The following is an 11,002-nucleotide window of genomic DNA, read 5'->3' on the forward strand; positions in this document are numbered from 1 at the left end:
AATAGCCATGTCTGGTTTTAGTATCAGAATAATATTAGGCTCATAAAATGGGTTGGAAAGTATTCCCTTTTCCTCTAAAAAAAAAAAGTATGTAAAATTGGTATTATTTTTCTTAAATGGTTGGTAGAACTCACCAATGAAGCCAACCGGGCACTAAGATGTTTTGTTTTGTGGGAACAATTATTTTTAACTTTTTATTTTGAGATAATTTTAGACTTATTTAATGATTGCAGAAAATAGTCCAGAAAGTTCTGTAGATCCTTCACCCAGCATCTCCTAAGGTTAACAGCTCATGTAACCATGGTACAATTATCAAAAATGTATTTTAAGATTATTTATTTTGAGAGAGAGAGAGAGCATGTGTGCATGCATGTGAGCGGGGGATGGGCAGAGGGAGAGCAGGCTCCATCCGTCAGCTATGTCAGCACAGAGCCTGACACTGGACTCAAAGTCACAAATCGTGAGATCATGACCTAAGCCCAAATCAAGAGTCAGTTGCTTAATGGATTGAGCCACTCAGGCCCTCCTCAAAAACTTTTAAAAAATAACACTGGCATCATACTATTAATTATGTGGACTCACCAGTATTTTTCACTAATATCCTTTTTACATTCCAGAATCAACTATAAACTGCCGAATCGCATTTAACTGTCATGCCTCCTTAGTCTCATCCCATCTGTGACAGACCCTCAGCCTCTCCTTGCCTTTCACTAATCATGATGTTATGAGTGTGATTGTTTACCCCCCAGAACACCTATGTTGGAACCCTAACTCCCAATGGGATGGAATTATGAGGTGAGGCTTCTGACAGGTAATTAGGTGGCGAGGGTGGGGCCAGCATGATGAAATCAGTGTGCTTATAGAAAGATACCAGAGAGCTTCCCTCCTCCCTCTCCCCACCGCCACATGAGGATACATAGAGAAGACGGCCTTCTGCAAACCAGGAAGCAACCTGTCACCAGACATCGGATTTGCTCGGGCATTGATCTTGGACTTCTCAGCCTCCAGAACAGTGAGGATTGAGTGTGTGCTGTTTCAGCTACAAAACAGTCTATGGTAATTTGTCATAGCAGTCTGAGCTGACTAAGACAGATGACCTTGAGACCTTAAAAAAGTACTAGCCAATTATTTTATAGAAAGGTCCTCAGTTTGGGTTTGCATAAATTGTTTCATAATTAAATTGAAGTTATGTGCTATTGGGAAGAATAATTCAGGTGCCCTTATTGGTATATCGTTTCAGGGGGTATATGAGAGTATACCTTACAGGATACCTTACAGGATACCATTATTTCTTGGTTAAGGTGGGGATATCCATGCTTCTCTGTGATAAAGTTTTCTCTTTTTTTCCTTTACAAATTTTATTTTGAGAGAGAGAGAGAGCAAGTGAGTGGGGGAAATGAGCAGCAGGGCAGGGGAGGGGAGAGAATTTCAAGCAGTCTCCATGCTCAGCACGGAGCCCAGTGGGGGCTCAATCCCACAACCCTGGGATCATGACCTGAGCCAAAATCAAGAGTCAGATGTTAACCAACAGGGCCACCCAGGTGCCCCTCTATTTTATCTTTAAATTAATAAATATTTATTTGGGGAGAGATATCTTGAGGCTCTACCTCCTTAAACTTTGTAAGTTTAATAAAACTAATCTAAAATAGTTCATATAGCCCACAAGAATTATTATTATTATTCTCTTTACAGAATGTCTTTTTCTTTTTTTGTTTTTAAGATTTTCTCTTTATCTCTGGATCCCTGGGTTTTAGCAATTTGATTATAATGTCTCAGTGGTGTGTTGTGTGTGTGTGTGTGTGTGTGTGTCCTGCTTGGAAATCGTTGCGTTTCTTGAATCTGTGAGTTTATACTTTTTATCATATCTGGAACACTTTTCAGGCATTATTTCTTCGAATATCTTTTTCCTACCCCTTTTCTGGGACTTCAATTACACTGGTAATTTGTTTTGTCTCCGGGTCACTGAGATTCTGTGCTTCCCTTTAAGTACTTTTTTCTCTCCTTACTTTAGTTTGGATAGTGTTATAGACTGCACTTTGGCCCCTCATACGGTAAAGCTCTAACCCCCAATGTGATTGTATTTGGAGATGGGGCCTTCAGGGAGATAATTAACGTTAAACGAAGTCATAAGGTGGGGTCCTAGTCCAGTGAGATTTGTCTTCTTAGGAGAAGAGGAAGAGATGCCAGAGATCTCTGTGTGTATGTGCAGGAACACAGAGAAGGGAGAATGTGAGGTCACAATGGGACTTCAGCCATCTACAAGCCAGGGTGAGAGGTCTCACCTGAAACCAAGCCTGAAGGCATCTTGGGCTTCAGCCTCCAGAACTGTGACAAAATAAACTCCTGTCATTTTAGCTACCCAGTCTTTGTTACGGTGGCCTGAGTAAACCAATGCAGACAGTTTATTGCTTCAAAATATTATCTTCTGTAAGGTCTACTCTGTGTTAATCCCATTAGGTGTGACATTTTTTTATTTAAAATTATATTTTTTTTATCTATAGAGGTTCTCTTTCACAGTTTTTTTCATACCTTTCATTTCAATATTTATTGTACCCATGTTTCTCTTTAAAGACCTGAACGTATTTACAGTTATTATAAAGTTCTTATCTGTTCATTCCATCATCTATCATTTCTGGGTACATTTCTATTGGCTTTCTCTCTTTTTTTTAATCTCAATTTCCTGCTTATTTACATGCCTAATTAGATGTTCAGCATTGTTGTGTGCTGGGTTTTGTTGTCTTCCTCCGAAGAGTGTTAGACTTTTTTCTGGCAGGCACCTAAGTGACTTGTGAATCTGCTTCATCCTTTCAAGAATGTTGCAAGCTTTATAGAGTAGCCTTTAGTGAGGGCTAGTTTAAGTAATTCTAATAAGGGGTGACCCTTCTAGTGTTGGCCAGAAGCTTGGGTGTTCAGTGAGATCTCTCTACTCTGGTTACAGACGTCTCTGAGTGCTACAAGCTTTGGAAATAGTTCTACTTACTGCCTCTCTAGTCATCCTTCTCTTGACTTTCTAGAGACTCCCCCTATGCACGCACAGCTCAATATTCAGCAACAGACTCAAGAGGGTATACTGATATATGGAGCTTTTTCTCTGCATAGTTTCCTCCTCTCTGATATTCTGCTCTGCAAATTCCAGCAAAGTCCACCTCCCTGAACTCTGATTTCTGACTCCTTGACTCTGTGAGACTGCCATGATCTTCCTGGCATGCTCATCCCTATTCCACAGCCCCAAAAGTGCCTCCAGGCAGAAAGCAAAATGATCATTGGTCTCCTATCATTTGTTTCCCTTCTCCAGCCTCTTTTTCAAATATTTTGTCCATTTTTATGACACTGCTATCAAAAGAAAGCACAAGTAGCTACATGAATTTCAGACAGAGCAGACTTCAAAGCAAGGAAAGTTATCACAGACCAAAAAGGGCATTATATAATGATAAAGGGGCCAATGCCCCCCAAAAGACCTAACAACATAATTGCTAATTTTACAGAAATGGAGGCAAGAAAGATTCATTTAATGGAATAATGACATTAAAATTTGTGAATTACATATGTCTTAGTTTTTTCACTCGTCCAGACATGGGCTCACCAACAGAACGCTCAGATATATTCAATAATAATTAAATCCAGTAATCCTTTATACTTTGCCAGCTTTCACTCATTTTAAAACTACATTTTAAATGTAGTTTTAGGAGCGCCTGGGCAGTTCAGTCGGTTGAGCATCTGGCTCTTGATTTTAGCTCAGATCATGGTCTCCCAGTTTGTGGGACGGAGCCCCGCATCAGTGTCTGCACTGACAGCACAGAGCCTGCTTGAGGTTCCCTCTCTCCCCCTTTCTCTGCCCCTCCCCTTCTCTCTCTCTCTCTGTCTCTCCCTCAAAATAGATAAAATAATTTAAAAAATAACTAAATGTAGTTTTAAGACTACATATAAAAACTACAATTTAACATTTTTTAAAAACTGTATCACAACATGTAATACTTTATTTTGTTGACTGATGAGTTCTAAATATTTAGACCTGTGGTATGCAGGTTTCGTTTCAACTCAAGCTCCAGACCCTGCAAGTGTCCAGGATGGGCCTGCACTTGCCACTAGATATTCTTCTGCCTCCAGGCTCAATAGCCCCACAAAGTCTCTGCTCTGCCAGGATCCACTCTCTCTACCTGCGACAGACCCTGACTCCCCAGCCTGCTTCTGCAAGAGCGTGGCCTCCCTCATGGTCCCAGAGGAATCCTAGCCCCATCATCCCTTGCTAATGGTGCTGGGATTCAGATTCATCCCCTTGATCCCGCCGTGGATATCAGCTCCTCCAGAACCAGCTTACCCTCCTGGACTGCTTGCGCCAGTGCTACAACTGCCATTACCGTCACCGGTGAAGTTGATGTTCAAGTTCCCGCAGGTGCGTGCATTGCCTCTCCATGACCAAGGGCAGCTTACTATTCTCTAAGCCCCTGTATCAGTTTCCTGCAGCTGCTGTAACAAATCACTGCAAACTTGATGGTGTGCAAACAAAGAGATGTATTTCCTCACAGTTCTGGAGGCCAGAAATCTGAAATCATTGTCATTGGACCAAGATCAAGGTGTAAGCTGGACCATGTTCCCTCCAGAGGCTCTAGGGGGAAATGTGTTCCTTGCCTCTTCCAGCTTCTCGTGGCTGTTGGTATTCCTTGACACGTGGCTGCGTCACTCCAATCTCTGCCTCCTCAACACATTGCCACCTCCTTTCTCACGTGTCCTCAGGTCTCCCTCCACCTGCCTCTTACATGTTATTGAATTTAAGGCCCACCCAGATAATCCAGGAGAAGCTCCCCATCTCACAGCCTTCACTTAATCACAGCTGCAAAAAATTCTTTCCAAATAAGATAACATCTCCAGGTTCCAGGAATTAGGACCTACTATCTTTGGGGGCCATCCTTCAGCCCACTGAACCCCCATCCTCATTCCCACCACCATCAATATTGTCTCAGCCCTCTTTCCCCAACTCGAAGTCCGGAGCCAAAACCTTCCAGACCCAGTTCAAAGTTTCGCTCGCGTTCTGTCCCGGAATTAACAATTCCCAGAATGACTAACAATGAAACCAATTATTCTCTTCAAAAGAAAACCCTACCCTGCCCACCAGAATATGGCCTCGTCTTTAGTTCCAAAAACAAAATAACAAAATAACTTAATTTTGTACCACCAAACCTTGGGAAACAAATGAGTCTTATCCGTGTATACTTTGCTCTGAATTCTTTGTTCTTACTCTACATTACCAAAACCACTTGGACCTTTAAAAATTTTCTTGCTCCCATGAATGCCCTCACATATCACTCCCTAAAGGTCCTTTGCAGCCTGGCATGAGGCTGACATGACTGCCCGTCTTCCCCACCCCCTCATGGGCCCTTGATGTGTTAGACACTAAAGAGATGCTTATTAACAAAAATGGGAATCACACAGATAGAAGAGCCTCGGGACATGCAAGATGGAAATCCCTTTTTTTAAAGCCATATTCTGCCATATCTGATGTCGTAATAATCACACTTAGGAGCAACAGTGTAGATGGAAGGAAGCAGAGCTGGACTGTAATCCCAGCCGTCTCACTAACTAAGGAAGGAGCCAGAGAGGCACCACTTCTCCCACCCCCTCCCCCACCCAGGCCTGCTTTGGCTCGCTGGTCAAGTTGGGATACAAACACAGATCACTTAGTACTCTTAGGGGATTGACAGTCAGCAAGTAGATGAAGGGACTACGTGCAATATAAAGAGCTGTGCAAACTGTAGCCATTTTCCTCACTGATAACTCTGTAGAATGGGTATTACTATCACCATAAGATTGGGGATATTTTTATATAAATGATTTTCTTTTATTTTAAAATAAAAGAGGCTAGGGGCACCTGGGTGGCTCAGCCAGTTGAGCGTCTTGTCTCTTGATATCGATTCAGGTCATGATCCCAGGGTCGTGGGATGGAACCCCCTGGAGAGCTCCACGCTGAGCATGGAATCTGCTTAGGATTGTCTCTCTCTCTCTCCCTCTCTCTCTCCCTCTGCCCCTCTACGGTGCTCATGCTCTCTCCCTCTCTCTCTCAGATAGATAGATAGATAGATAGATAGATAGATAGATAGATAGATACACATATACAAATTAAAAATTAAGAGTAAACTAAAAGAGGCTAGTGACATGCTCCCCAAATCACACCCTACTAGGAAAATTACATTTCAGTTATCTGGCAGGTAGAAGAAGGCATACTTTTTCCCTTCATTACAGAAAGATTCTGCTATGTCTAATCCTCTGAGTGTAACCCAAATGCTACACACATTCGAACTCTCTCCCACATAGGAAAACACAGGCTATGAACGAGGACCTAAAAGGACACACATTTTTTAAATCTGTCTTCCCTTCACAGATCTTTTTTGGCCTGCATCCCGATTGCCACATATTCCCTCCAAAAATATGTATGTGATGATATAAGAATAGTAGTATAAAAAATAACAATAGTAATTATTACTATGTTAACAATGACTATCATTTATTGAACAGTTTACTTTGTGCTGAGAACTATGATCTACAGACCTCAGGGGACAGGACAGAAGAAAGAGATATGGCTTCACTACATTGTTTTGAAGCTAATGACTACATTCTAGGCTTAGTCACGACTTTTGGGAGTCATGACTTCATAACAGCTCAGGAAATAAACTACGTGTAGCAACTCTAGAAAATAAAGATTCTAGGTATCTGTACTCATCACTAAGTACACAGATAGATTTTTCAGGATGGAGCTGTGGTCAGAGGGCAAAGGTTTATAGATGACAGCTCCCTCACCTAAACAGAAAGGAGAGAGAAGTTTCTATGGGAGAATTTAAAACACAAAGTCCCCTGCTTTCAGCCTAGTGGGTGAGATACCTCATGCTCACTCTCTTTTCCCCGACTTGGTAAATGAAGCATTATTGTAATTAACACATTGTAAGGAAATCCTCACTCTACCGAACTGAGATTTGAAATACTAGAAAACTAAGTTAAATAATTTATAGACTGTCAGTCCTTATTTTATTTTTTCCAGTCTGATGTTATTAATTTGCTTAAAGACTCTGTGGCATGTTTTATGCAAAGAAAACCCTCACCCTGGCTATTGCTTGCATTCTATTTAGGATGCTTCCCAGCTATTGGTCGAGAGGGTTAGGCAGATGATTGTTTATTTGTTTGTTTGTTTTTAATGATCTCCAGCATTTGCAGAACCTCTTAACGTTTACAAATCATTGTTCCCAATCAGGCTCTCAGCTCAACTTCGTGTAACAGACAAGGACAATGAAATTCAGGGAGGTCACGGGACTTGTCCAAAGTTGCACACTTAGTAAGAACTGGAGGCGCGACTCCAACCTTTCCGCCCGCCAAAGCTCTTATGACTAAACAGCAAATCATCTTACGAAGACCTGCTGGACTCAATGGGGGTGTTTTCAGTGACAATAGTCTAAGGAGTCACCAGAATAATGAGCGTTATAAAGCACAGACATCGCCAAAAGAAACAAGAGGCACAGGACCCTTCTGGGCTTTGAAGCCCTTCCACACCAGTTCAAATCCAGCCCCGCCTTTAGTAACAGTCACACCGCTTGCACGTGTGTGATTCTTGTCTGCTTCATCCTCTCTGCCTCACTCGGATATTAGTGTCACAAGAACAGATGCTGGCCATTCTTATTCATCGTTGAATTCTCGGCACTCCGCCCAGAGCCTGGCACGTAGCAGATGTTCACCAATATCTCTTGAATGTGCTTCTCCATCAGAGTAAGCCACTGCTTCCCTCTGGGCTCCACTTAGTCATTCGCAGAATGGCATAAGCCTGTTTAAGGTCTAGGAAGGCTTAAGGTGGAAGGAAGGAAGGAAGGAAGGAAGGAAGGAAGGAAGGAAGGAAGGAAGGAAGGGAGGGAGGGAGGGAGGGAGGGAGGGAGGAATGTTAACTTCCCAGCAAAGGGCAGTTCCCCCGCCTGCCTTCCTTGGTGGCTCGCCATCACACAGGTCCAGTCCTGGGATGGAATTCTCTGGAAGGCAGACAATGATACACATGGGAGTGGACGTTTGGGTGGTACTGCTGTTTCTGAGCTGCGGAAACACAGTATGACACAGAGATGAAAAATGGCATTGCTCTGAAGACCTAAAACCAACATCTCTCATTTTTAATGTTCTGCCAACGAAAATCTCAGCCTCTTTAAAGGACTGGGTGTTCCAATCATATTGCCCCACTTAGCATTTGTGTTTTTTAAAGGAATAAACATTTCTGTTTGCCGAGCAAAAGCAAAAGGAGATTCAGTAAATATACAACCCGCTTGATGAACACAATTCACGCAAAGCCCCAAGCTGATTGCCCAAGATAGATTTGTCACAGATAAAAACCACAGCGTTCAGATCCTCCCTGACTGGGCTCCCCTCTATCTGTCCAATGTGAAGAGGCAACAGATTGGAATGGAAGAGAGGCACACAACCTCAGGGACTGTCCCCTCTCCAGAAGTCAGCCTTCCTCAGAGAAATGAACCAATAAGATCTATGTGGGGAAAGCAAGAGATCTCTTTTAAGGCCTTGCCCTCTGAAATCTGCAGGGCAGGTGGGCAGGCTAGAAATTCAGCTAACAGTTGATACTGCCGCTGAGTCTAAAGGCATTCTGGAGGCAGAATTCATTCTTTCATAGAGGACCTCTGTCCTTTTTCATCTGGCCTTCAACTGATCACACAAGGCCCACCCTATCATGGAAGAGTAGTCTGCTTTACTCAAAGCTGACTCATGTAAATGTCAATCGCATCTGAAAAATACCTTTATTCCATCTAGACTGACGGTAGACCAAACAACTGTGCATGCAGCCTAGCTGGGTGGACACATCAAATGAACCTTCATGCTCCTCAAGCCTCGATTTCCTCATCCACACCCAACATCCATGCGAAGTACTTAGAAAAGCACCTGGCTTATAGCAGGGATGAGACAAATGCCATGCTAAGGAACCATCCAGTTCGATAAACATCAGTGGGGCCTCTGCTATGTGCCAGGTGCTGTTCCAGACCCTGGGGATGCAGAGATAATACAGGACCTTGCCCTTGGGGAGGTTACCATCTAGGGAGGGAAACAGAGATGGCGGCTACCTACTATGGATGACATGGGCATCCAGACGTCCAGAGGAGGTGGACCCACCACAGCTGGGAGGGACAGGGAAGGCCCCTTGGAGAAGGTGACATCTGAATTGAATCTATGAGATTGGAAAAGATATAGCAGCATCCAGAAGAGTAGAAAAGGCAGCCCAGGTGCAATAAGAACATGGCCAGAGGCTTAGAACCCTGAAATGGCATGGCGTGCATGAGAACGGGAGATACAAGGGTGAGCTTGGGGGGGGGGGGGGGGGGGGGGGGGGGGGGGGGGGCGGAGAGGAAGCTGGAAATGAAGGTGAAGCCAGGTCATGAGGAGCCTTGGCACTTCACGAAGTCACGTTAGTGGCCCTATGGCTGCCATAACAAACGAATACAACTCAGCAGCTAGAGAGAACAGAAATGCATTCCCTCACACTTCTGGGGGCCAGAAGTCTGAAATCAAGGTGTCAGCAGGCCCGGCCCCTTCTGGAAGCTCTGAGGGAGAATGGGTTCCGTGCCTCTCTCCCAGGAAGGAATCACTCCTACCCCCGCTTCACCATCACATGGCGCTCTCCCTGTGCGTGTGTCTGTGTCCAAATTTCCCTCTCATAAGGACACCAGTCATGGCATTAGGCACCCTCCCCCCAGCATGACCTCATTTTAATGTGATCACATATCCGCAAAGACCCTCTTTCCAAAGAAGGTCACATTCACAGGGACTAGGGGTTAGGACTCAGGCATACCTTTGGGGGACCCACCATTCGATCCATAATGAGAGAGATGGTCAGAGTTTTAGTTAGGAAGGTCTTCCGGGCTCTGATGGAAAGGGGGGATGAGACTAGAGGTCCGTTCTTATGGTTCTGTCGCTTTGGTCACCAGGAAGCTCAGAGTAAAAACGGCAACAGATGCACTGATGCATGGGTTTTTTCGGGGGGGGGGGGGCACATGTACAGAGCATTACAGTTGTATTTCATTTATAAGCGGTATTTCTAACTGCCTCTTATTTTTTTTAATCCTTCTATATCAGTCAGAGTCCTAACAGGAAACAGATGGAGCGCTCAAATTAGGGTAATTCAAGAAGGGTTTATTTACAGTGGGACACCAGCAGGGGCATGGGCTGGAGGCGGGGGGAGAACACAGTGACCAGAGACTAGTTAGTCACAATGGAGTTTGTCACCCTTGGCTCCCAGGGGATGGAGCAGTCACCTGTCTAGAAAGAGAGTGTGTTGCTGAGGTCACTTTGAGAAGTGAGACCTCCCCTGTGGAAGGGACACGGCCCCGCTCATATCCTCGCCTCCCTCTCCCTCTGACCTCCTGACGGTGACCCCGTGGCCAAACCCAACACGGATCGAGAGGCAGTCCACACAGGTCAGCATCCCAGGGCAGACAGCAGGGTTGGGAAGGGTGAGGAGAGGGTCCGAGGGGCTGAGCAGAAGCAAATTTTATTTCCCCTTCATCCTGGCTGCCTCATTTATTTTTCATACGCCTTATGTGCAGGGCAGCTCTCCCAAACCCTTCCTTTTTTTAGGATACAAAGGGCAATGACTGTGAAAAGAAAACATGAAATAGAGACACCTCTCCTGTCCCCTTCACCAAGGGGCTCTGCATCCGGAGCAGTTTGCAGACCGTGTGTCACCCTGCACAGTCACAGAACGCTGACCCACCCCCAGAATCAGAGGCCTCCGCGTACGTTCTTCTGGCCGCTCGTTAAGTTACGTAAACTCCCGGCAGGCTCCCCATCTCCAGGGCTTTCCGAGGACATACTTGAGGCAAGAGTCATCCCGGCACGGAGCGCCTGTGACAGATGTTGCAGACTGCCACGCGGACACGTCCCAGATGGAGCGCTGGAGGGGGCGGAGTGAGCCCTGGGGAGTCCACGGGTCCGTCGTCTCACAGGGAGAACACACCAGATCATTCTGTGCGCCTGC

At 44.8% G+C, this 11,002-nt stretch overlaps 1 long non-coding RNA gene across 1 annotated transcript; it reads left to right on the top strand.

The window, feature by feature from the left end:
* Positions 1-870: 870 nt before the first annotated feature.
* LOC120236250 lies at positions 871-10,143 on the top strand. The gene is made up of 3 exons (XR_005529617.1): positions 871-1,056; positions 7,241-7,749; positions 10,102-10,143. It is a non-coding gene; the product is annotated as an uncharacterized LOC120236250 (long non-coding RNA).
* The last annotated feature ends 859 nt before the right edge of the window (positions 10,144-11,002 follow it).

The sequence above is a fragment of the Hyaena hyaena genome, unplaced genomic scaffold (genome assembly GCF_003009895.1).
Source record: "Hyaena hyaena isolate Hyena2069 unplaced genomic scaffold, ASM300989v1 scaffold_5, whole genome shotgun sequence".
In the NCBI taxonomy this organism is placed as follows: Eukaryota; Metazoa; Chordata; class Mammalia; order Carnivora; family Hyaenidae; genus Hyaena; species Hyaena hyaena.